Source organism: Silurus meridionalis, chromosome 5 (assembly GCF_014805685.1).
Source record: "Silurus meridionalis isolate SWU-2019-XX chromosome 5, ASM1480568v1, whole genome shotgun sequence".
Lineage (NCBI taxonomy): Eukaryota > Metazoa > Chordata > Actinopteri > Siluriformes > Siluridae > Silurus > Silurus meridionalis.
Window position 1 is genome coordinate 7,456,281 of NC_060888.1, and position 26,831 is coordinate 7,483,111.

General features: G+C 35.7%; 1 protein-coding gene across 3 annotated transcripts in view; it reads right to left on the bottom strand.

Moving 5' to 3' along the window:
- Positions 1-26,831, bottom strand: part of frmpd3 (FERM and PDZ domain containing 3) — a 143,722-nt gene that overhangs the window by 81,646 nt on the left and 35,245 nt on the right. For all 3 annotated transcript variants that reach the window (XM_046849662.1, XM_046849670.1, XM_046849659.1), the window contains exon 2: positions 494-558. The gene's annotated coding sequence lies outside the window, so the exon portion shown is untranslated. The remainder of the gene's footprint in view (positions 1-493; positions 559-26,831) is intronic.

The following is a 26,831-nucleotide window of genomic DNA, read 5'->3' on the forward strand; positions in this document are numbered from 1 at the left end:
GTAGATCAGCTCCATTTATCTGCTGAACAAATCGCCTAATCTCAACATAAAATTTTCTCCATAGGGAGCTGATGCTAGCTATAATCTATTCAGGCTTGATCTAGCCAATTAGCAATTGATATCACAATGGTCTGACGTAAGGCAGAAAAAGTACAACATTCAGTGGCACTATATCAGGCTTGACTGAAAAGAGCTTCTGCATGGTCAAGCACTGCAACAAATGTGAAGCTGGATTGAGTGTGCTGATGTTGTGTGTGTGAGTCAATGTTAATGCACACTTAGTGGGTAGTGATGACAGAGACACCATGTGGAGCAGAAAGAAAATTATCCAGTGAGTTATTTTACATATTTATTTTTTACATGGCTAACATCTATGATAGGAGTGCAAGAGGAAATGCAGAATGCTGCAACATATAGATTTCACCCTATGCCACAGTTCAGTACATGCTTCAGGGCTGATCACAAAGTAGAGAAAATCTTGATCAAGACTTACGGTGTCTGTAGGATTTGTAGATTTGTTCAATCTTCTTAGGTTTTAGTTTCCACAGCACCAGGGCACTGCAAAAGGCAAAAACATGCATTTCTTTAGAGAATTATTATCACAACTGGACAATCCTGGAATTAATTAGGTTAAACAAACAGGCACTGATGGGTATGTGGTCATTAGGTAATGCAACAAAATTCAAAGGGTTTGTAATTCGGTAATGTGCCAGGGGACATCAAGCAAGTATTTGTAAACACAGTCATATGTTAATGAGTCAAATAAGGCAGATCACTGCTAATTCTGGCATGGAAACAGAAAATTATTTCATTTTGGTAAAGTAAAATAAACCAAAACTACTAATGTGATTCAATTATGCATAATAAGATGGACAATCTATTGCAGTGTTCAAACACAATTTTTAGAATATTGCAAGCCATTTCATTTGCATGGTGCATGGTCTCATGAGGAGAGTCAAAGCTTCACAGACATCACCAAGGTAATACTATCCCAATTTGGTTTGTGCCTGAGAGTGTGTTGAATTTAGAAGCAAGATTTAGATATATTCATAGAAAAATATAGGGTACAAACAAAAAGAAATTTGCTGGCAAGTTTTTACTGAGCATCTTGAATATTCTGCAGCAACCTTATGACTGTACTTTCTTCTTTTGTTGGCAGCAGCCTGCATGTCTTTTGTCTGAAAAGTGGCATGTTTGTGTAACATTCGTTTTTTTTTTTCCAGAACAAAATAAGAAATATAGAATGTTACACTTGAATTTTGTATTTGTGAAATATAAACTACTGTCAGAGAATTTTTCACACTACTGCTTACTGTTTACATGCATACATACTTTGTGTGTATATCCACAATTATTAAACACCTGATCATAACATCTATATGTGGCTCTTCTTCAAACATTAGACAAAGTTCATTCCACAAAGTAGAAAGCACACAATTGCTTGAAATGTCTTTTGTATAATCTGTGGAATTAAGATTTTACTTCACCTCAACTAGAGGACCGAAAACTGTTCCAGCATGACAACTACCCTGTTCACAATGCGAGCTTTATAAAGACATTAATGTGCTAATACACATGTGGACTACTTTGAACACCACTGAACAGCTCTGGAATTAACTAAAATGGTGAGCTTGTTTGTTTCCTTGCCTCACTTATTACCTGACCTCACTCATGCTCCTGTAGCTCAATTCCCAACAGCTAAGTTCTGTCCACAATAAAATTGCTCCTGTTAAAATGCAAGTTTTTGTGATGTAAAAATTAAACCAAGTCAAAATCATGTTAAAACATTAGAACTCTCAGTGTAGAAACAACTTACATAGCCTGTTTCAGATACCCTAACATACCCCGTTTAGTTAGATTCAATTCTGGGCTCTGGCTAAGTCATTCTGAAGAATTGATTTTTTTTGTTAAGCCATTTCTTTGTAGATATTGATGTATGCTTTGGGTCATTGTTGAGCTGAAAGGTGAAAATCCTTTTCATCTTCAGCTTAGTAGCAGATACCTAAAGGTTTTGCACTAAAATCAGCTGGCATTTATAGCTATTCATGATTTCCTTTAAAAAAGGCCAGTCCTGGCTAAAGAAAGAAAGCCCTAAAGAATCATGCTGCCATCACCATGCTTCTAGTTTGGGTTCATTATGCATTATGTTCCATGTGTGATGGTTAGTTAAGACTGAGAAGAACTGTTTTTGTTTTTTTATTTTAAGCACAGTTTTAAATCTCATAGGAACCGACCTGATATTTTATTAGCATGTCCTCTGTTCATCTCAGTACAGCCTGACAAACTGCATACAGCTGGATATGCTTAGAATTCCGGTTAAGGCGTAGCTCCCCAGTCATTCATTTCTAAGTTGAAAGTTTGGATGTCCAAGACAATGTAAAAGAAAAAGAAAGGGATGAGTGGCTACATTTACTCCCTGTCAGCTCTTTGGGCTTTGAACCAGTGAAAGGTATAAGAAAACAATCTCCGGCCACTAATGGAAAAAAGAGATCCTTTTCTGTGGCTCACCACCATTAAGGCATTGTGTAGAAGCTTAACGTGCCAGCAAGCTGAAAAGACAGCATTAAAAAAAAAAAAGGAAATGTCATTCATGAAGCTTGTTGATGTGTGTGTAAACAGCCACAAACTAATAAATCAGTCATCACATTGCTCCCTCAGATCTTTAATGTGCTGTATATGATATATATAATCTCATAGATATAGATTATATATCTTAAAGATATAGATATTACCCCTTGAATATTTCCACATTTTGTCAGGTTATAAACACAAACTTAAATGTATTTTATTGGGATTTTATGTGATAGACCAACACAAAAAATGCTACATAATGTTTAAATTTTGTACAAACAAAAATCTGAAAAGTGTGGCATGCATATGTATTTAGCCCCCCTAGGTCAATACTTTTTTTCGAAACACCTTTCGTGCAATTACAGCTACAAGTCTGTTTTTACCAGCTTTGCACATCTAAAAACTGTACATTTTGCCAATTTTTCTTTGCAAAACAGCTAGGTAAATTAGATTGGATCTGTGAACAGCAATTTTCTAACTCTGGTCAAAGATTCTCAATAGGATTTAGGTCTGGACATTGACTGGGCTATTCTAAAACATAAATATGCTTTAATTTTAACCATTCCATGGTAGCTCTGTCTGTATGATTAGGGTCTTTCTCCTGCTGGAAGGTAAACCTCCACCCCAGTCTCAAGTCTTTTGCAGCCTCTATTAGGTTTTCTTCCAGGATTGCCCCTAGCTTCATCCATCTTCCCATCAACTATAACCAGCTTCCCTGTTCCTGCTGAAAAAAAGCATCCCACAGCATAATTCTGCCACCACCATGTTTCACAATAAGGATAGTGTTTTTAGGCTGATGTGCAGTGTTATGTTTCGCCACACATAGCGTTTTGCATGTAGGTCATCTGACCACAACACCTTCTTCCACATCTTTGCTGTGTCACCTACATGGCTTGTGACAAACTACAAACGGGACTTCTTATTCTTTTTCGTCAACAATGGCTTTCTCCTTGCCACTATTCCATAATAGCCAGATTGATGAAGTGTAGTGTAGTACAAAACAACTAATAGTTGTTCTGTGGACAGACTCTCCCACCTGAGATGTGGACCTCTGCAGCTCCTCCAGAGTCACCATGGGCCTTCTGGCTGCTTAATGGATCAATGCTCTCCTTGCCCGGCCTGTCAGTTTAGGTGGACGGCCATGTCTTGTAAGGTTAGCAGTTGTGTCATACTCTTTCCATTTTCGGATGATAGATTGAACAGTGCTCTGTGAGATGTTCAAAGCTTGGGATATGTTTTTATAAGCTAACCCTGCTTTACACTTTATCCCTAAATTGTCTGGTGTGTTCTTTAGTTTTCATGATGCAGTTTGCTCACTAATGTTCTTTAACAAACCTCTGAGGCCATCATAGAACAGCTATAATTATACTGGGATTTAAGTACACACAGGTAGACTCTAAATACTAATTAGGTGACTTCTGAAGGCAGTTGATTGCACTGTATTTTATTTAGGGGTATCACAGTAAAGGGGGTCAAATACATATGCATGCTACACTTTTCAGATTTTTATTTGTAAAAAATATTTAGCACCATGTCTGATTTTCCTTCCAATTTACAATTATGCGATACTTTGTGCCGGTCTATCACATAAAATCCCAATAAAATACAGTTTGTGTTTAAAATGTGACAAAATGTGGAAATATTCAAGTATGAATACTTTTGCAATGCACTCTATATTGCTATCCAGGTGGTGAAGCATGGGAATCTGTTATATAGCTAAATTAGCAAAAGCGATTATGCAAGTGCTTTACCATATTTGCATTTAGCCTGAAAAAGAACAGGTGGTAAAGATACTGTGCAATTTAAGATCAATGAACTGGAAGAGAATAATCATATCAAAGCCTATCATAGGTGGTACTATGTTTTTTTTGTGCTTTTGTTGGTATTTAAACACCTTTGTTGCACTGTTGTTTCTTAACAAGAACTTGAAGTTTTGCTGTAGTTCACCTTTTCTTTGTGGCATTTTTTTTTAAAAATACACTCCCTAATCATCCTAACCTTTAGTCCTCCTAGTCACTTTCAGTCTATTGTGTCCCCAATTATAGCACCCATTATGGTAATTATGGAAAGTGGACCCGGATCCTAATGTATTTTAGCATACACTACACTACACTACACTAAGTGTTCTGTTGGTAAGATAACATAGGTCACAAATGCTATTGCTATTTAAAGCCTAATTTCTGTCAAACGGAAATAATGGAACTATTTTTAAAGTTGCAATTATAGCAATTAGAGCACTAATTTTTCCTTCCTAACACCAAACATTTCTCTCTGGGAGTAGACTGCTTCACCATTACATATCAAATATCTTATTACACACACACCTCAGTGCCGTTTATTATTGAAATCTAATTGGTTGACAAACTATGCAAAGTTTGCAAGTAATATTTTGTAGTTCCAGGCAGATGCTGACTACATTACAATTCTATATATACATTTACATCAGTGGCGGATCGTCAGGGCCAGCAAAGCTCTGATCATAATCATATTCACTGACTTATTTTAAAAAAAAATTCGTCTATGAATATGTATTAAAACAGTTACAATACTCTATTCTCTTCATTTCGTAGCATTTTACGTTTGGAGATTATATTTAATCAGTTTTTAGCTGTCACATCACGTATTGCCATAAGGCCTTTAGAAATGAACAGTGCAGGCTTTTGGTGGCTTCAAATCCATATTGCTTAAAGCTGTTGCTTAAACCAATCAAATTTCAAGTTGGTCACTCCAAGTCCCTCTAGAAGGCAAATAATCCTGTCTGCATTTTCATGTCCTTTGATTGGATAGTCAGACAGTGTCATAGTCAATAGTCAGAGCTACCAAACTGCATCTGTAGGAAACTGCACATGCTAAAATATATTTGTGTGGATTTGATATTTGCTTATTTACTCCACTATGGCTGACAGAGAAGAAGAAAAGCTGGACTTTTCAAGAAAAGCTGGACTTCATGAGTTCATAACAGTTCTAAGCTTTTTCATGAACCATTTATACTTTTGTATTTTCTTTCACAGAGAATATGCACAATATCTCACAATTTGCCTTAAAATTCCCCAGGAAAACCATAATGCATGCAAAAATGCACAGAAATTCACTGAAAACCCAGCGTCATTTTATAAGGTTAATATTAATGCTTCTGCTAGAGATGATGTATGTAGGCAGTGCAGCTGTGGCTGCAGTTAAAGAAACCTTACTGGATTGTGTTCATTGGGTTTTTTGCTTTAGTAATGGCATTTATTTTCACTGCATGAGTGTCCTGTCTGTGATGCAGCGGTCTGTTATACTGTGTTTCTGTTTAATATTGATGGTTTCTATAACTGTGGTGTTATAATGATTGTATTAAGATTCAATGCTTTAGCACACATTGCTAACAAAACAACCAAAAGACAATTTCTTTTTTCCAGAAATCCAAAAAAAATGTTACAGTTGGGTGACAGCTGTACTGTTGGGTGGCAGTTGTACTGAACAGTCCAAAATAAAATATTTAACAAACAAAATGAACATCAAATACAGCCAGCAACAGCAAGCAACATTAAAAAACTGCAATGAACAACTAAACAGGCCTGAGGGTATAAAACATGAAGAAAACACAAAAAAAAAACCATAACAATTTGGGCAATAAATGTTTACTTACTGCAATCACATGTTCTCAAGTGTGCTCTTATTCTTTTCCCTATTCTCTCGCTCTCGCTCTCTCTCGCTCTCTCTCTCTCTCTCTCTCTCTCTCTCTCTCTCTCTGTAGCCTCTGTTACTAGTCTAATTGTGATCTTTGGGAATTAACACCTAAAGATTGAGATAAGCTGCATAAGAAATGAGTTCTATGCACCAGAAGTGTATTAAGGACATAAACATGACAAATCTCTTTAACATAATAATTTATCATAATTAAAGTATAAGCATAATCATGACACCCGTCTGTTGAATATTACAAAACTCCAGACCACCAGGGGTGCAATAACCTGTATTTTGTATTACCACATCAATTATGCTACTCAACACCATGCACCAATGAAGTTTGATTTTTATTAATTTTTTGCAGGTTTTTTTGTACCTTGTCTTTCTTTGCCCAATTGTTTTAATACAACCTCTGATACATTGACCTTGTTTAAAAAAAAATATTGTATTTTGGAATATATATATTTCTTAGTAGAATAGACAGATTTAGACCTGTAAAGCTTCTTTAATTCTGATTGAATAAGTGTCCCCAAACTGTCAAGCTCTATTGTTCTCCAATGCGTGGTCATGCTTTGGACTTGATATTGCACCATGGCATTTCCTCCTTATGCTCATAATTGTCTTTGATGTTCATTCCTGTTTAAGCAGTAGCTTCTTTTCCTTTCCTGACAGTAATTAGAGTGAGGTTTTGATCAAATATTCCTTTTTTCAGGTCACACACTTATTTCGAACTGCATCTTGTCATGCAAGACATATGTTGATTTTAGAGATAGGATAAAATGATGAAATCGGAAGCCTAGCGCTACTTCAGATGGTAGAAATTTTCTGTCCCCCTGGAGAACTATTGTTTTGCAGATGCATGATGAACAGAAGGACTGAACTGCAGCACATTTGGAAAGGTGGTAAAGAAAGTAATAATTTGTTCTTGTTCTTCTATTTTATTTCCTGGATTTTTTATTAGGCTTATATAAATATAAAACCAATTTAGTTACACATCTTAAGGGCTTTTTGCTTACAGTGGTCCGTGGCCAACTAGGCCAGGATGGATAAGTAAAACAATATTTATTTTTTTATTTAATATTTAGTTTCTTTGCTGATTTCCTTATGTTTCTTTGCTTTTGTTTTTATCTATTCATCAATTGTCACTGTGGCTCTACAACTACTACCACCAGAGAAGCGCCAGCATTATTCAAAACTAATGTAGGCTGTCTATCATCCTCAAGTCATCATGAAGTTTTGAAAGACATCCAGATGGTGCACCTTATAATAAAATCAATCAATCAATCAATCAATCAATTGATTGCTTTTTGAATATGCCATTCAACATTTAGTCCCTATTTGCTTTTATAATAACCATTACTTTTCTGGGATACTAGATTTTGACGTGTGCTTGTGCTCAAAGGTGTTGAACTGATTTAAGGTCAGAGCTCTAAAGAAGGCCACTGAAAATCTTCTACGTAAAATATATCTTAATGGAATTTGCGGTGTGCACAGGGACATTGTGATGCTTGAACAGGTTTGTTCCTCCTAGTTCAAGTGCCTCCAACTATGTGGTAACAGTTTGGTGATAAGCCAAATGTGGTTGAAAAAATCAGGTGACTTTTATCTGTAAATATTGGAAATATTTTATATTTTAAACCCAAAAAGATGGGACTTTTGGTCAAAATCATCAAAAACATTTTAAATGTTATCAATTAAATAGTCATATATCATATCTATTATTATTACTATTGTGTTTACTTTACAGATGTTTTATTTGTGCTTATAGCTTAACATGAATACATTTTTGGGTGTAGTTCTTTTACTACAACCTTGGCAAATCATGTTTTCATAGACTGTGCTATGTGCACAGGAGCACTGTGATTCTGTTTAGCCATTTTTGACTTTAATGTATTCCTTTCAGCATTTGGCTGCACAGAGATTCCTCATCATGTTCGGAATTGATTCCAACATTGTCCTCTGCTTCCGATACACAACAGCACAACCTCTTGTAAATCATTTGCATGTTCTTGCTCAATTTTCTTTTTTATTTAATAGACTACACATTCTGTTCTGCTATGGAAGTGGCTTTGGCTTATAATAAAAAAAAAAAGTTTCTGGATTACTAGCTTCATACATAGGTTTTGGTTCAATATTTTTTAAATGTTAAAAGGTTTAAAGTGCTTTCTTGACAGATTCACATTCAAATTGCTGCCCATCAATTGATAACCATTGCTCTAATTACATAGCATAGACCCATTCCATAATAGACTGAATGTTTTGACCTTGATCCTCTATCAGGTTTGGTAATAATCATGCTTTGGATGCCTGATCATGCCTCGAGGAAGAGCAGCAAATCTGGTCTCTTGCCTCTCCTTTACTATATATATATATATATATCAATAGTAGAGTAGTCTGAAGCATCTTTGGGCAGATATAAGTGGATATGCTGCTACTTGGCTCACTATGTCAGTAATGCCTTGCCCTCCTTCATGAGTAGATAGATACAAGATGGGAGTCTTTAGTCAGTGATTTCCACTATCCTCTGGGCAACAATCCAGCTAGAGCAGTCAACCTGACTAGCTGATGTCATAAAGTAGATGAGGCCAGACTGTTAACTATCATCACACTTCATCTGTAGGACACTTGTAATAGTAATGACTTTGGTCATAGCTTTAAGGGACTTACCAAGTGTTTCTTTACTACCTTCTCCCTCTAAACCCCCCGTATTAAGGATGCTGTGCTCCACTGCAAGCTCTCTGCTATCTGTGAGGTTTGCTGTCTTTCCACATTCCCTGCATTTAACCTTAGCTCACAAGACTGCTATACGTAAATAAATTTTCCCAGCCCATCTGTTGTATTGTCTACATACTCTGATACTGTATAATGTTTGCTGAACCCTGCTGACTCCTGTTTCGACAGGAATACTCAGCTTCTCTTCTACTGTTCCTAGGCAATCCTGTTTACAACAGCTCTTGCATTTGATGAACACTAATGTGCTACAAGTCAGCAGTTTTTTATTGTCTAAAATGATTTATAAAACCATCAATCCTGCTGACACAGCCAACTGACATTTAAAAGGCAGCATCCTAAGGGAAGATCCAACATATTTCACCTTCAAATTGGTAGGAATAGATTTACACAATAGGTAGGAATAGATTTACACATGCAGCATAGCATTCAACAGAGTAAAACAAGTCAAAATAAATATTTCATGACCACTCTGGTACTTTTTTAATGTACTTGTTTTTCTTGTTTAGTGTATTAGTTTTTCTGAATGTTAGGCAACAAAACCCACAGCTCATTCTTCACCCTTATTTTCTTTTGCCCAATTATTAGCTTTTTATGGTTTTATTATTTAAACAATCGCCAGCAGATACCACTCTATTTGCTTCTTCATAAGGGCAGATCATATATTGTTAGCAGAAAAGACTTGTCTGACTTTTCACTACATTTTGCGATTCTCTGAGGATCTAAAATTGTTTTATTTTTGCCATTTTATTTCTATAAAAAGCCTGACATGTATAATATACTTTTGCATTTTGTCAGAGATTTACAGATTAAACTTTTAGTAAACTGTGTTTTACAAATGCAGTAGGTGAACTGACACTGGTCTATATTATTAACTCTTTCTATTACAGCTTGACCTGCAGTGCATCATCATCATCATCCTCATCCTCATCATGTGTTCACATGTTTTTATTCACATATCCCTAGCACCATTTATATTTAGCAACTAGCAACTCTATTTGCTAAAGTCCATAGCTGACTAATTTCTACCTCTGCTGTCCAGTTTTTAATATAAACTTGTATGCTAAGTGAGAGCAGCTTTACTGTTTGATGAAAACACAATGAATTACTAATTGAAACCTTTTATTTTACATTAGTTCAAGAACTTCTTGATCCATGTTAAAGCACTGCATTAGTTTGCACTGATCTGTGCACAAGTATTTACAATAGAGTCAGGGTTTGTGACAGTATTAGCATTAGCTTCTTCTTTGAGTTTAACACTAACTTTGTTATGTACCATTGTTCTGCTCCGAGATTGTTTTTGTTCTTTCAATTCCAAACTCTAAGACTCCATTGGTCCCCTTCTGAGTGACACCTTGCTGCTGCCATTGTAAATCATCCCTGTAACTCCCTGAGTGCAACTTTGTGTGGGTAAAACATTTTTGTTGTACCTCACACCTTTTACCCACTAGTTTCAGTTAGAATGCTGACTAAACCAGGCATTGCTGGTACAAATGGTCTATCAGACCCTTTTATGTCTTTCACAATAGAACACCTCAATACACAATTGTTGTCTTTCATGTGAACATTACTTACAGTGGATTATTGTGAATTGTCATCGATCTGAGTGCAATATCAACAGTAGTAATAAGAAAAATCTACCGAATTGTAGCTTAGAGTGCATATTCAACTGTATTACAGAATAAAACACCCACTAGAACTGAACTTCATTCTCTGAACATCGGTAACAGGTCATCAGCAGTTGACAGGTGTAATTAACTTTAACATGGTGCCATTCATTTGTCCACCAAGAAAGCCTTTGGATGAGAAATTGAAAATACTGAGACTAAGGAACACATTGTCCATTGAAGGCACAGGATAAACAAAAAAATGTAAATGATAATACTGTATGTTTTTATCTGCTGTTCCATGGGTGCAAAATGGTATGGCCAACATATTTTTGTTTTTATAAGATCTCATGATACAATGCATGCAATTGCTCAACCCTAATCATATCACTGTTCAGATATTTATAGTTATTAGATTATGCACTTTCATCTGGCATCACAGCAAGCCATCATTGACTGTCATTGACCATTGACCATCTTTTTTTTAAAACACAAACATGGCTGTTTGGATCTAGCATACGGTCTGCTCTCCCACTGCTAACAGATGTTGTTCAATAATGCTTCAAACTGCTGGATTTACTCAGAGACCAAGGCAGCCTGCAAATTCTTATATGCTTCCATATACTTAAAGATAACACACAAAATGAAAAATTCCTAATCTGAGTTATGGAAAATGAAACAAGGTAGAATGTGAGTAGAGAAAGTTTACTCTAGGAAAGGTTGCTAGTAATCCAGAGTGGAGAACCTCCATATGTTCCTTTGTCACCAGATCCCCACAGTAGTCAGGGCATGTGCATATATGGTTGTATTCAGAGTTGGCATTTTAAGTCAGCTGCCTAACATCAAACGTTGTCAATTTTTGCATTGAAAAATTTGCACACATTCAAACTTGAGATACACATCTGCCTAAGCAGATTTGGTTGGACAAATATTTATAAAAATGTCAGTCCTCCATTTAAGCAATGTCTTTGGTAAAGATGCTGGTTCTTCAGATGTTCCTTTCATGTTTTTTATAGGGACAATGTTACTGGTTTATTCTTTATTCATGTGATATTTGGCCTCAAATGGTGTTCCTTAGTTTATGAAGTGTATTTACAGTTCAAAATATTCTATAATATATATAATTTAGCTTCACCTATTGTGGGTATAAAATTTCAGGTAACAATGCTTGACTTACTACTATACCTCACTCGAGCCAAGCTTAAGCCCAAGCTCAGAATTGTGCAACTGAGATGGTTTTCAGTTGGATAATGAAGCAAACTCCACCCTGATTGCATAAATCTTTCATATCTCTTGAACAGAGCTAAAAAATGGTGTTACATCTAAGATCTGAATGTTAGCAATTTCAGTTTTAGATCCTTACTGTGTGCAAACAGCTCATCTCTGAATAGGACCCAGTGAGTGAGACAGACAGAGAGAGCGCAGTGAATGAAACTAAAACCCACCCAAACACACTTACAGTGGAATTCTTAGGTGATTAATCTCATCCCTTCTAAAGCATTTCATATGCATGCCAAAGAAAATTCTAATAGGTTCTCATGTCATAAACAGATTTTAGCAGATTGAGCCACATCATACACAAACATAGCATCCTGCCAACAGCACAGCTTTGCTCAGAAGAAAAACAGAAACATTTTTGAAATCAAAAAGATCATTAATAACAGTATGACAAACATACAAATTTACGAATGCACAAAGCACAACACTATCTGACATTGCAGCCTTTCTGTGAGTCACACACTTAATTATGGAGGAAAATGGAAATATCTAGAGGACATAAGTTGAGCTTAGTTTAGTCTTTAACACGTGAAAATTTAAATATGAAATTTGGTTAATGAAGCACATTGCATTTCTTTCTCCAGCATGCTTTACTGCTATAAAATGCTGCAAGTTTTAGCCTTAGGTTAAAAAAAACAAAACATAATCCAGAATCTGCAGGTCTTTTTCATAGCTCAGCAGTTAATTAACAGTTTCAGCTTATCTGCTATCAGCTTGCTTTATCATTGTGTTAAATTTTGCCACCAAAAATGATTTGCGGTGCAGACCATCCCGCAGAGAAAGATGCAATTATACATCAATCACAGATATGCTGGGGCTCTGATAATTCTGTGCCACTGTGCAGGTGTGTAAAGGACTGTGTCTACCATATGGCACTACTAAATCTCAAGTCATATAATTATTATCATTTCAAGAGAATATAAATAATAAATTTCTAACCTCATCAATACTTTTACAAAATCAAACTTTTTCCAATCAGTCCTAAGCCTTTTTACTGAATTCTCTCATTAGTTAATGATACAACATTAGCATTTCCACACTTAAATGGATTGCAGAATTTACAATGCATTATTTTTTCATGATATCATAGCATGAATGGGGACTCACCCTTTAATATATTTTGTCTTAGTCTAGGCTTAATCTGTGTCTGGGAAACCAGCCTATAGCACGTCTTCCTAATCTAATTACACTTGGCAAGACTTTCTTTTTTTGGCACATCTATCTAGAGCAGTACTGATTAAATTGTTCTTATATTTGTAATATCTTGAATAATGCAAGAAGAAAAAGGACCACTTCATTTTCCCACAGTAAATAAAGGCTTTTTCACACACACACACACACACGCACACACACGCACACACACGCACACACACACACACACGCACGCACACCAGGCTCTAATAAACATCCTTGTTGATTTTCTTTGGAAAGAACATTTTAAAAAGTTGCAGAAAGTGATGGCTCTTACACCATGCATTTTTAAAAACAAAGCGCCCCCACGTTTTCTAAAAATGCATTAGTGCTTTTGGTGGTATTTTTTAAAAGTAAAGGCATATGAAACAGACTGCTGGAATTGAAAGATTCTTGACCCTGAGTTTTGCAATTGCTTTTGCTGAAATTGTGTTCTGGAGCATTCTTGGAAATGGCAGAGAATTCTGAAGTGCTTTTTAATACCAGGTAGATGTGAAGCAATCACGCTGCAGTTCAAACTTCATCCATCCACTAAGGTCACCTACTATAGCGTACACCCCACATTGTTTAATGTCAATTCATTATCAATGGATCATTTTTATGCAGAAATAAACATTGGTGTTTGAGTTGACTGATCCAGTTTTGTGAATATCCAGTGTGTCAATACATTTCCAGTGTTTTGCTTAGATCTTATTGACACCAGTTGGGAAAATTCATTGTTAGAGCAACAATATATATTATTAATAGACCTATGTATGGCTTAAAAGACATTTATGAACAATATATTAATAGTTGATTTTTATTACTCAGAATCCTCTTGTAGCATAAATGTAACCTGCATAAGAATGCACATCACCCACTCATTATAAATGTTTCCTTTAATAAATGAAATGGAAAAAATGGAAAAGAAATCTACTCAGAGCAGTGGATTTGCAACAGCAGTGAGGGTACTTTATGTGCACTTTATTACTGAACTCTTGAACTTGTTCCAGTGAGAGAGCTAGAAAGAGGATGCATTAAATGCACTCAGGCAAATCTCAGTACTTTGCTGAAGGTCAGAACTTTTATTCCGATGCGGTTTTCTTCCGCAGTATTGTTCTACCTGAATGATATATCTTTGGGATGTTGTTGCATTCATGCCTGAAATAAGCATTTCATCAACTATATAAGCAACACATGAAAATTATAAGCAGTGCACATTAAATCAAAATGTACTGATTTTAGATTTCCTTAAGAATTTTCAGTTTTAATTATTAAATTGTGTCATTTTAGAGCTTATGGAATGAATCACAGGACAGCAGCACTGTGGCCAAACGAATTTTAAACCATTCCTGGTATAATGTCCAGGTCATTACATCATGATAGTGGAGGATGCTAAACTTTCCTTGCCTGATTTTCCAAAACACCAGAAAGTAGCTCAATAGTTTTCAGATCTGGGTGACTGTGAAGGCCATTAGCGATGCTCAACTTTTATCTTCATAAAATCACTTTGTCATCAGTCTTGCGTGTATTAGTGCATTATTATCCTGAGACATGGCACCATCTTTAGGGCACAATATTTAAACCATTGGGAGTACATGGTCTGTCAGAATGGTTTGGTAGTCAATGGCAGTAAAGTCCTTAAGGATTTTGCACACCATAGCCCTCCCATATGCACAAATGACAGTGAGGGAGGACTTATTAAAGAACAATACATTTTCACATTTCATGGCACATGTTTCTGGTGCTGGCACCTTTTAACTGCTTGAGTGACTAAAGGTTTGGCTATAGCAGCTAACCATTAATATATACCCTGTGGAGCTTCCAAGATACAGTTTTGGAGAACGCACAAGAGGCAAGATTTTATTTAGTGAGTAGTGAGTTGGGCAGCTGGGGCTTTATGTGTTTTGGATACTGTCCGAGATAGTACCCAGACATTCCTTTTATTTTGAGTCGACAGTTATTGTTGGATGTGGTATTTCTTGTGGTGGTATACCAACATTACCCTGGAAACTATGGCTTCCAAAACACCACAAAGACTTGCTGTCTAGTCCCAAATGCTCCAGCAAGATACAAACCAACAATATATATATATTTACAGTCAAACCCACTTATCTCGACCTCGGTTAACTCGCCAACCCTATTAAGTTGACGTTGTTGAAGTGGAACCACCACATTCTCGCTTTGTCTTAGCATTTTTTAATCGGTTATTTCGGGGGGGGGGGGGGAATTTGCCACTTAACATCGGGTATGTCAGGAATCCCCCTGCCACGCCCCCTTCGGCGGCGGCATTCCCCGAAGCACCCTGCTTCTTCTCCCGTGCGGGCGAGCTCGTCGCAGTCATGCTGATGACACACACCTGACTCTCATTCACTCACTCATCCCATCTCCTATGTAAGCCCCTCACCTCCACACACTCGCGGTCCGTTATTGTTTGTGCATGATCGTATGTGTTGGTTCATGGCGGTCTGTGTAATCGCGTATACGTATCCCGCTACGTACCCTTCTTCTCGGACTCCGCATTCTCTCAACGGCACTCCGGATTACCCTGATCCTGCTGTTTTCCATGTTCACGCTGTCTGCACCACGTTTATCCGTTGCTGCCCAGCGCTGCGCTTTCCATAGCGCGGATCCGTGGATTCTCTACACGAACTGTCTCTGCTTTCACAGAACTTCGTAGACCGCGCTCCCGGAGCGCACCACTGGATATTACTGCTTTGCTACAAGTATTGGTGGATTATCTCCTGAGTATTCTTAATAAACTTTGTTTGCGTTTACTTCGGCTTCCGCCTCCTTATCCGCATTACAGGTTATCTCGATCCACATGACCAATCAAACAAATCGCGGCAACGCTGTTGTGTAAAAAAACCTCCAAAAACACGTGCATGCACATTCTCATTTAATAACGCATATCATGTACATAAAGAAATTTCAAGCACGTTAATATATTGCCGCCATATTGGTTTTCGTTTATCTCGATCATCGGTTATCTCGACGCTTTTTGGTGTCCCCTAGGCCAGCGACATAACCGGGTTCCACTGTACATATATATATATATATATATATATATATATATATATATATATATATATATATATATATGTGTGTGTGTGTGTGTGTGTGTGTGTGTGTGTGTGTGTGTGTGTGTGTGCGCATGTAAATGTGTGTAGAACCACCAATGGTCATAAAAATACACAAAACACAGGTGAAACTCTAAATGTAAAGGTACTTGGTGACAGCCCAGACTGTACATTCATGCAGACGTTCTACACACATATTTTTCAGATCATGTTGCTGACACGCCAGTAATCAGCAGTTATTCAGAAAATGAATGTAAAATACAGAATGCATGCCTGTCCATTTTTCCTCATAATGTCTTTGGATACAAATTTAAACTTAGAATGTCCATACACACATTTTTCAATATGTGACACCAAAATGATAGGTGTGTCTTGTGCCATAGGTGTGTCTTGTGTGGTTTTAATTAACAGATTACTGCATTTGCAATAGTTTGCCCCATATCATTCTTATTATGCCACCACTGAGACTTGCGATATAATGCATAGTTTAGCCCTAATATTTTCATTATCATGCCACTGAGTAAATATAGAGAATTAGACCTAGCGTCTAATAGCATAACCAGCCATCATTTTTAGAGCACTTGTTGTACACTTCAAAAAACATGGTTTCAACATTGTAGTATAAATTATAAACAGACAAGCTAAGTGAGTCTAGCAGAAATATTATGCAAAAAGAAAAAACATGTGCTTGTGTTAAAATGATAATATAATATTATAATATGCCTTTTAAGTATGGTTGAATTATAATAAAGTGAGATTCAGATAAAAAATGGCTTAATAAACTTGAGCGTGTTTTTGCGACAACTACATTTTGGTTTTGACTTGTGGTTATTGATTATGCTGGGTTTTTGTTGTTCTGTTTATTTTTTAATTTTAGGTGGGGATTATAACATAATTTTATTATTTTATTTTTTTTTACTTTTTTGGCTATAAATCTATTCAGAAGTTTTTAAAATGTAGCACTCCATGATATTTCTAAACTAAGATTAAAATGCAAATTCTATCATAATCCGAGTTAAAAATTGCAATAGACCTGTCAATGTCTAAATGTGTGCAGGCATGTTTAAAATGTTTTAATTGCTGACTTTGCAGTTTCCAACATGTTAATGAGCCCAAACAAGCTTTTTGAAAACAGTGTTTTAACCACACATAATGCATGTTTTAGTCAGCATTTCTCCCTGAGTCATTTTAATTCATTTGCCCAGCTATAAATAATTAAATTAAGTAAATGTATCTTAATCAATATGTAGTAACATTTGTAACCTTCTTTTTACTTTTTATTTTTTAAACTAGTGTTTATTTTTTTGTTTTTGCCACAAGCCCGCAGAATCCTTCTTTAACATTCCATAACACACACTGCAGTCAATAAGATAGATAAATACGGAAAGAGAGCTGGCTAATACAGTATGCAAAATGGCTACTTCTCTTATCTGCAGTGTAATAAATTTAAACAGAGTGTGCAGAATGGTGTTGGCTGCGAAAATGTGTGTGTATGCGTATACGTGCTTTTTATGAGCAAATTCTTTGCATGTTCAGCATTCCTCAATCTTCACACATCATCCTTTCTGCCTGTTAAAATTTATTTTACCTACAGATTTATCAGACTGTAGATGCAACACTGAGTCATGTATGAACATGTTTGTGTTTAATGTATATCAAAAAAGAAACAATATAAATTTTAGAACATTATTATATTTTTGAAGGTTTAGGTTTCAAAACCTGCCAAGACATTTGGCACAACATCACATGCAGACCTGATGTCTTTATAAATTGACACTTAAAATGGCACTCATTCCATTTGATACACTATTTTGACAAAAGCATTGAGTCACCTGACCTTTCCTACTATAAGGGATATGGTACGCTATATAGTTCTTTTCCAAACTGTTACCACAAAGCTGTAGATACTCAATTCTATAGGAATAAAAGTTTGCATTTACTTGAACTTGAAAACCCAAATCTATTCCAACATGGCAATGTCCCTGTGCACAAAGTGAGCTCCTTGTACTTCCAATAGTGTTAAGGCCAGCAGAGCAAGCTTTGCTGGCCCTGACCACCCACCTCTACAATATACCTACGTTTTGATAGCTAAATGCTCTATAACATGGGCAGCAAAGAATATGAGAATGCACGCATTAGGTCACTATTTTGTCTTATACCAAAAGGCTGTTTATCTTCACTAAAGAAAACAACAGACAATAGGGTGCCCAGCAATCCCGCTGAGTGTAGCTTCTCTATAATAAGTTGCATGGTCACATTAGTTCCAAGGATCTTCCATGTGAGACCAAACGCTGTAATGTGTGTGAAAGGGATGGACATGTTCCAGATGGTGAGCTCTGGAGCCAACGTTTGTTGCCAGAAAGCATTCTCTTGTCATGCCTTGTTTTTCTTAAATGTTCCTGCAGGGTGGCATTGACCACTGGAGATTTTATGTCCTATTCTAGATTTTGTCCTTTTCTAGTCTTAGTGCAAGAAGTGAGGTTTTGATCAGCTCCACCATAAAGGTATCAAAAGCTACCAGTTGGTATGACTGGGTCAATTGGTATGATGGGTCTGATTGGTAAGATGGGGCCAATGCAAGCAGCAGTACCCTTTAAAAAATGGGTTGTTCTGAACCCAAAAACTGAAAGTTTGATTAATTGTTTCATTTTTGTGTTCATTTAGAGCAAACCCCAACAACTTTGATTTTGATGGTTGTTTGTGGTACTCTGGTGCCGTGATTGTATTTTAATTTTTAACATCCCAGACTGTATTGAAGAGAACTTGCTGATTTGAGATAAAGTCTGCTGTTTTCATAAGAAATATGATTATGAATATAAATCTAATCTGTTTAACTGATTTCAGATAATTATGTTTTAATGTTTGCCTCTCTAATACCAACAAATAAAAAAACTCAGTTACATATAGTTTAAAGATGTTATTTTTGCAAGCTTATAAACTCTGCTGCAAAATAACCTTGTTGACATTACCCAGTGATTGCAATTTGCAGCCTTTATGAAGTCTTGCATACATGTATATGCATATATAGGACTACACATAGTAGCAATTGTAGTACTGTATATTCAATTTGTTTTAGAATTCTTAATGATATGAATAATAATAATAATTATTATTATAATATACAAGGTAACTCAACAGTTGGGCTGATTTGTGTATTTTTTAACCTAATGCATTAAAAAAGAAACCAACAAAGTTAACAACAGAATTAACACCTAGTTAGGTTACTAAATCATGTAACTACTCTATAAATGTGCAATATAAGGTATGAGACAGAATGGCAATATGTTTAATTTTGCAATGTAAAAGAGTTTGAGGACAGGTCTTGTGACTATATAACGTTTATTAAGATCTTTTTAAACACACTCAAAAATACAAACTGTAACATACATTTTTATTTCCTTGCAATCCATGCTGTTGTATCTATGTGCATTTAGTAGTGCATTAGCAGCTCTATTAAAAAAATTCTATCAAATTCATGACATAAAATATCTATTGATACTGCAACCAAATATTCAAGATATTTAAATTTCTTAATAATTTTTTTCTACAAACTAAAGAAAACTAATTTTATATTTTTAAGCCATCAGCTTATAAGTTTCAAGCAAACACTTGTTCAGTCAATACGATTTATTGCAACTAGATGAGTCCAATGTTATAATAAATAACTAATAAATAAGTTTTTCCTTATCAGTTAATGCTAATGTTGGTAATTAGTTTGCTACATATAATTTATAATTTAATACTATATATATATATATATATATATATATATATATATATATATATATATATATATATATATATATATATATACACACATTATATACATCATTATATACATATAATTTATAATTTAATACTATAGCAATGTATTGTCCTTAGTGTTTCAAGAATGTTCTTTTTTTGTACTGTACACTCTATTTATATACATATGGTTAGTTGTAAGTCATTATATGTTGAATTATTATTTCTATTTAAATGACTGTATCCCAGTGGGTATGTCAATGAAGAGTGCCAGACCACCGTGTTTACAGAAAGAACAGTAAAGCAACCCCAGTGGGTTTCGTTTGCTGCCTCAGTGTGTGATCATTGATTTATGTCATTTCATGGTCACTAGCGATCACAGGTAATTGCTTTCCATGTTGCAGAGTGTATTATTTAAAGACTGCATGTTATTTTTTGGTGCAGGATGACCTCACACCATAGTGAGTAATATATGAAATATAGCCTTCAAAAATACGCACATTTATCTCAACATACTTATATCCATTGATAGAAGTGTGTATATATTAGGTTATTTGCATTATTTAGTAAGTAATTTTTTTTCCATATTTGTCATTGGCTTACTTTTTTCAGATGTGATCTTCCTACACAGTCTCACCCCACATCGTCACATATCGACGTTGATCAAGTGTATAGGACGGCCATCTATGTTGAAAAGCGACGCAAAGGGGCTCCCTTCTGCGTCGGATGTCTACGCCATCCGAGGCAACGTCGATATGTGACGATGTGGGGTGAGACTGTGTTGGATCTTTCACATGAAAAAAAGTCTACCACACATTGTTCACCTTTCCAGACAGACAAACAGACACACAGACAGACAGACAGACAGACAGATAGACAGATAGATAGATAGATAGATAGATAGATAGATAGATAGATAGATAGATAGATAGATAGATAGATAGATAGAAAGATAGATCGATCCTAGGTGTCAATGTTTTAGCTCTTACATAGCTCTTATCTCTGCATACATTTCTCATATTAAATTAACAAAGTTTACACCAATAGTTTTCACACAAGGCTGACTACAAAGTAATTGGTTGAAATCAAATATTTAAAGACAGACTTGCCATCTTTTGTTAATCTTAAAGCCTTCACGTTCTGTAATCCACTCTTATCCTGTTTATCCATGTAAGAGATGGCTCAAGATTAATTTTTGAAAAGATGTAGAGTCTTCTAATTCCCTCCTATGTCTACTCATACAGCAAATCTACAATCAGAACATTCCAAAATCAAAAATATCACAAACATCACTTAATTGCCAATGAAATGTTGAAGCTGCAGAAATGTAAGTACATATATCTTTCTGCTCTGCTTGACATGGGAAATATGACATTTTGTCATCGTCTTGATAATTAACACTGCTGACATTTCAAGGATTTGCATGATCGGTTTTCTCTGGGATTGGTCGAGTAAGGTAAGTAAACACGACAGTGTAATTAGCATTTCAGGCTTGAATAGATTTCAGTACTGCAAAGTAGTGTGATAAATGAGCACAGCAAGGAGATTTTGCTATACTTAGTTGGTTATACTCTTGTGCTTTCTGAGGGAAATATTATCGGTGGAAAGGGAATATTTGATTTCTCTAATGTTTCTGGGCTAACAGTCCTGAATTCTTTTAGTTCTAAAAAAGCTTCTGACAGAGAAAATTACAATTTCAACTTTTCATATGGTTTTATAGCCTGCATATGAAGCCATATTTGTCATACAAAAGAACAGAAAAAAAATGAACTTAAAGAGTTTTGCAATATGATTAATATGCACAGGTTTTTTTATTATACATTTTATACTTTTAATGTCTCTGTCAGAGCTTTTCCTATGATTTCTTTTTGTTAAAATATATTTAATTGGACGATTGACATAAGATTTGACTTGCTTTTTGGAATTCCTGTGAATTTTTCATGAGATTGGGTCACCGGTGTGATGTGTGAAGCGATTAGTTGTTTATGAGATGCTGGTGTGTTTACTTGGAGACAAGCTGATTGACAATAGACACCAGAAGCTGTCAGAATTAAAGGGGATGGAGAAGACAGAGATTAAAAGTGCCTGTGAAGTTCTGGCTTCTCTGAAGAGCCTCTTTTGAACTAGGTGTCATTTCTTTTTCCCAGAAAGAAGTAGCAAAGTTTCTGAAAATCCAAAAACAAATGAGAGGTGATGATCATGGGAGGTCTAGCATTCCTTGAACAACATATAACTATACTTTTGTGCTATAAGTCACTTAAAACATACCTTGTAAAAAAAATAGACCATAGACAGACCTGGATAATATATTTTTTATTTGTGATGCGTGAACAGAGCACCAGCTTCTCACAGCTGAAATACTGGGCTGATTTTTTTTTTTTGTGGGAACACAATGTCCAACATTACTACATCATGTCAGAAAAGTCTTTTAGGTATCCAAGCAACCAAAACATGAATCTGGTTGGCCTGATGCTGTTTCACTTATCTAGTGAGCTAACCAATGTACAAATGGTATTATTTGTACATCACTATAGAGGTCCATAAAAGTAAATAGCAGGTAAATACTCTGATAAATACTCTAAAAGATTTCCAGACACTCATCAAACATTTTCATAGCTGTTAGATGGTTCACCTGCATTCCAGGTATTGGTTAAAACACATGCAAGCATTTATTAGTCATCCAGTACAGTGTGAATGAGATTAAATGCATTCATTAAGGAAACCAAAATAATGTATTTTTACATGGAATTAGGAGTACATGGTCTGATACAATATATGTATCGAATCCCTTTTGAGTAATTTAAACAATAAAATGTGCCGCACGTCATCTTTTTGAAAAGATATATCTGTCCTAGACTGATATTGAATTCTGTTTTTGTTTTGTGGCAAGAACACTTGAATACATTTCTTCCAGTAGTAAATCAAAGAAACTATTACAAACGTGAACAATCATTTTCTTCAGACATAGAATTTAAAATAAATTAACTTTTACAGCATGTAATCAGATCACTTCTATATGCACCAATGCTTTTAGAACAGATATCAGGTTTTATAACATGGTCTAATGAATGGAAATTTGAATTTTGATATAATGAACCTGCTCTTCCAGTAATTTACAGAATTTTTATTTTATTTTATGAGATCGGAGATACTGTATATTTCTACAAGGTTTCCAAGGTGATGGCAATGTGTTTGAAGATCTGAAAGTTGAGTTAACCTGTCCCAAATTGTTCTGCTGTGCTGCTGGGTCTGACTTTTAGGCCTGACAGTCAAAAAAACTAATCTCTATAGGCAACTATTTACATTTCACAATGCAGATTCATACATACACAAAAAAGTCAATATTGTGAACCTACAATATTATGTATGAGTGTTTAAAATTAGGAGCACCAAAGGGGCCACAGAAAATTCTCTTAACCTGATGAGAGTTTATGTAGTTTTAACATTTAGAAATAATCTAAACTTTCATTTATTAATTTGTGAAAATATTAAATGCTATCAACATCATTAATTTACTGGTTCTATGCTCATAAATGCTTTATAGTGTTTAGCGTGTTGCAGTGACAATTACTAAAACATAACACTGTGCTTGTTAAAATTAAAGACTTATGACACACACACACACACACACACACACACACACACACAGACAAATCATAGATTGACTTTTACAGCATTAAGCAAACCACCTTATCCATAGAAACTTACAATCCTCTCATTTATACAAGTGAGCAAGGTTAAGGGCCTTCTAAATGACCTTACAACCTAAAAACTAATGTCTTAACCACCAAGCTAAAACTAAATAAAAAAAATTGTAATTTAGCAACTTAGAGTTTGGAAGACACCTAGTCATTTAATGTTTTTGTGAGACACATGAATGTTCCTTTTGTTAATATGCAACAGACTACTTAATTGAATTTAATGAAAATTTAGTTCAACCAAGGAAGTACATAAATGTACAGATGTTAAACTTTAAACACTCTTGGCATCTAGACAGATGTTTCAGTTTCTGTAAAAAATCAACTGAAATGCTTTGCCATGCCACTTGTAAAAATTGCCAAAGCTGATCTTCTCTAGCTGTAGATTTCTATCTAACCTTGTGATAAAGTTCATTCCAAAGCAGTTCAATAGTTTTCAGCCTTATGAAAGGCCATTTCATAATAGATATAACTCCAGCCACTGTCAGGCACTGTTTGCTCTCTATATACAGTGAGGAAAATAAGTATTTGAACACCCTAAAAAAAAAAATCCAGAAATCACAATGTATGATTTTTTAACTATTTATTTGTATGATACAGCTGCAAATAAGTATTTGAACACCTGAGAAAGTCAATGTTAATATTTGGTACAGTAACCTTTGTTTGCATATACAGAGGTCAAACGTTTCCTGTAGTTTTTCACCAGGTTTGCACACACTGCAGGAGGTATTTTGGCCCACTCCTTCACACAGATCTTCTCTAGATCAGTCAGGTTTCTGGCCTGTCGCTGAGAAACACGGAGTTTGAGCAGGGCAGTCGCCCTGCTCAGTGCAGTCGCCCTGTCCCATGTGCAGAAAAACACCCCCAAAGCATGATGCTACCACCCCCATGCTTCACAGTAGGGATGGTGTTCTTGGGATGGTACTCATCATTCTTCTTCCTCCAAACACGTTTAGTGGAATTATGACCCAAAAGTTCTATTTTGGTCTCATCTGACCACATGACTTTCTCCCATGACTCCTCTGGATCGTCCAAATGGTCATTGGCAAACTTAAGATGTACCTGGACATGTGCTGGTTTAAGCAGGGGAACCTTCCGTGCCATGCATGATTTCAAACCATGACATCTTAGTGTATTACCAACAGTAACCTTGGAAACGGTGGTCCCAGCTCTTTTCAGGTCATTGACCAGCTCCTCCCGTGTAGTTCTGGGCTGATTTCTCACCTTCCTTAGGATCATTGAGACCCCACGAGGTGAGATCTTGCATGGAGCCCCAGTCCAAGGGAGATTGACAGTCATGTTTAGCTTCTTCCATTTTCTAATGATTGCTGCAACAGTAGACCTTTTTTCACCAAGCTGCTTGGCAATTTCCCCCGTAGCCCTTTCCAGCCTTGTGGAGGTGGACAGCTCTTTGTTCTTGGCCATGTTAGTAGTTGGATTCTTACTGATTGTATGGGGTGGACAGGTGTCTTTATGCAGCTAATGGCTAAAGGCAGACTAACAGGTCTTTGAGGGTCAGAATTCTAGCTGATAGACAGGTGTTCAAATACTTATTTGCAGCTGTATCATACAAATAAATAGTTTAAAAATCATATATTGTGATTTCTGGATTTTTTTTTTTAGAATATGTCTCTCACAGTGGACATGCACCTACGATGACAATTTCAGACCCTTCCATGATTTCTAAGTGGGAGAACTTGCAAAATAGCAGGGTGTTCAAATACTTATTTTCCTCACTGTATATGAAAAAGATTTTGGGTCATTATCTACTTGTATTTTCCGTGTCAATGTGAAAGTATTTTGACATGATGATTGATGGTTTTATGCCAAAATAGTGCCCCTAGCCCAGCTGAAGAGAAGCAGCCTCAATGCATAATGTTACCCCACAATGCTTCACTTTCAGTCTCTAAATTTCTTTGGGAACTCTTTGTGGAATATGATGCTTAGTAGAATGCAATCCCAAACTTTCAAGCAAATACTACAGCAACAGCTGGCTTTTATCTGGTTTTAATTAGAATCACTTTAATTGATGGCAGGACACATAACCTGACTGGTTAACTCTGAGGACAGTTAAAGCCCACATTATAAAATAGTTTGCAGACTTATGCAGTCAGGGTGGTGTTGTTTTTTTTTTTAAATGTTCCCAATTATTATTTTGTTTGTCTGGGATCTATGTTGTTAATTCTGTCTTAATATTTAAAAACTTGCAATTTAATAAGACAGACAGACAGACGGACAGACAAACAGATAGATGCTGTTTGTAGGAAACTGGCTCATAATCCAAATCCACCCATTTCATCTGTGAAACATTGTGGCATGAACATGCATAGCTGTCAGTGGAACTGGCGCACTTGCATTTATTGATGGCATTCCAAAAGCATTTGGAGGATAAATTTTGTAGCAAACAGAAGCATCTTAACTGCTTCCTTTCAATACTAGGTCATAATACAGATTTTAGACAATCACTGATTGCGATTTAATGAAATTATTATTATTTTTTTTCTCATACATTTCTTTGGTAACTGGTGGAATGGAAGGGGTCAGGGTCGTAGTGTACCTGAAGCTTAAGCTTAGATCACTGAGTATGAGGCAGGAATACGTGAACTTACGTAATTACTCATAAGTCCCCTGTAAGTGGGTACTCTGTACAGGAACCAAGAAATTTGAAGGTCCACTAAAAAAGGACCATAAAATGACTGCATTGCAGGCCTGGCAGAACATCACTAGGAAACGCTCCAAGCTTTTTCAAACAGTCAGTAATTGCAAAAGGATCTGCAGTCTCCAACAAAACATGACAGATATTATGTTAACCATTACAGATATTAGGGTCCTCTAAAAGAGAGGAATGTGAAATGAGTTTATTTATTACAGTCCATTGTCTATTACAGAGCAGACAAAGCATTGAATCACCAAAATATATGTAAATTCTCTTAGACTAATGCTGACATTCAACAGTGACACCAAATGTGTTCCTAAAGATTCTAAAACCATTAATGTCTGCTGAAAATAAAGAAGGGAAACAAACCCTAAAACAACCATGGGGTTCATCATGACCCACCCCTGAAGTACACTTAAAAGTTTTAATGCTTTACAGCAAACGATTAAACATGTCAGGTATATTTATAAGGTTCATTTGTACAGTATAATAAATAATTCTGGATTATAATGTAGCTATAATTGTAATGCTGTGTATTGTTAAAATACAATTTTTGTACAAAAGGGGTAGTGACTCCTAAATTGTTAAATTAATCTACATATAAATACACTCAAACTAAATGTGA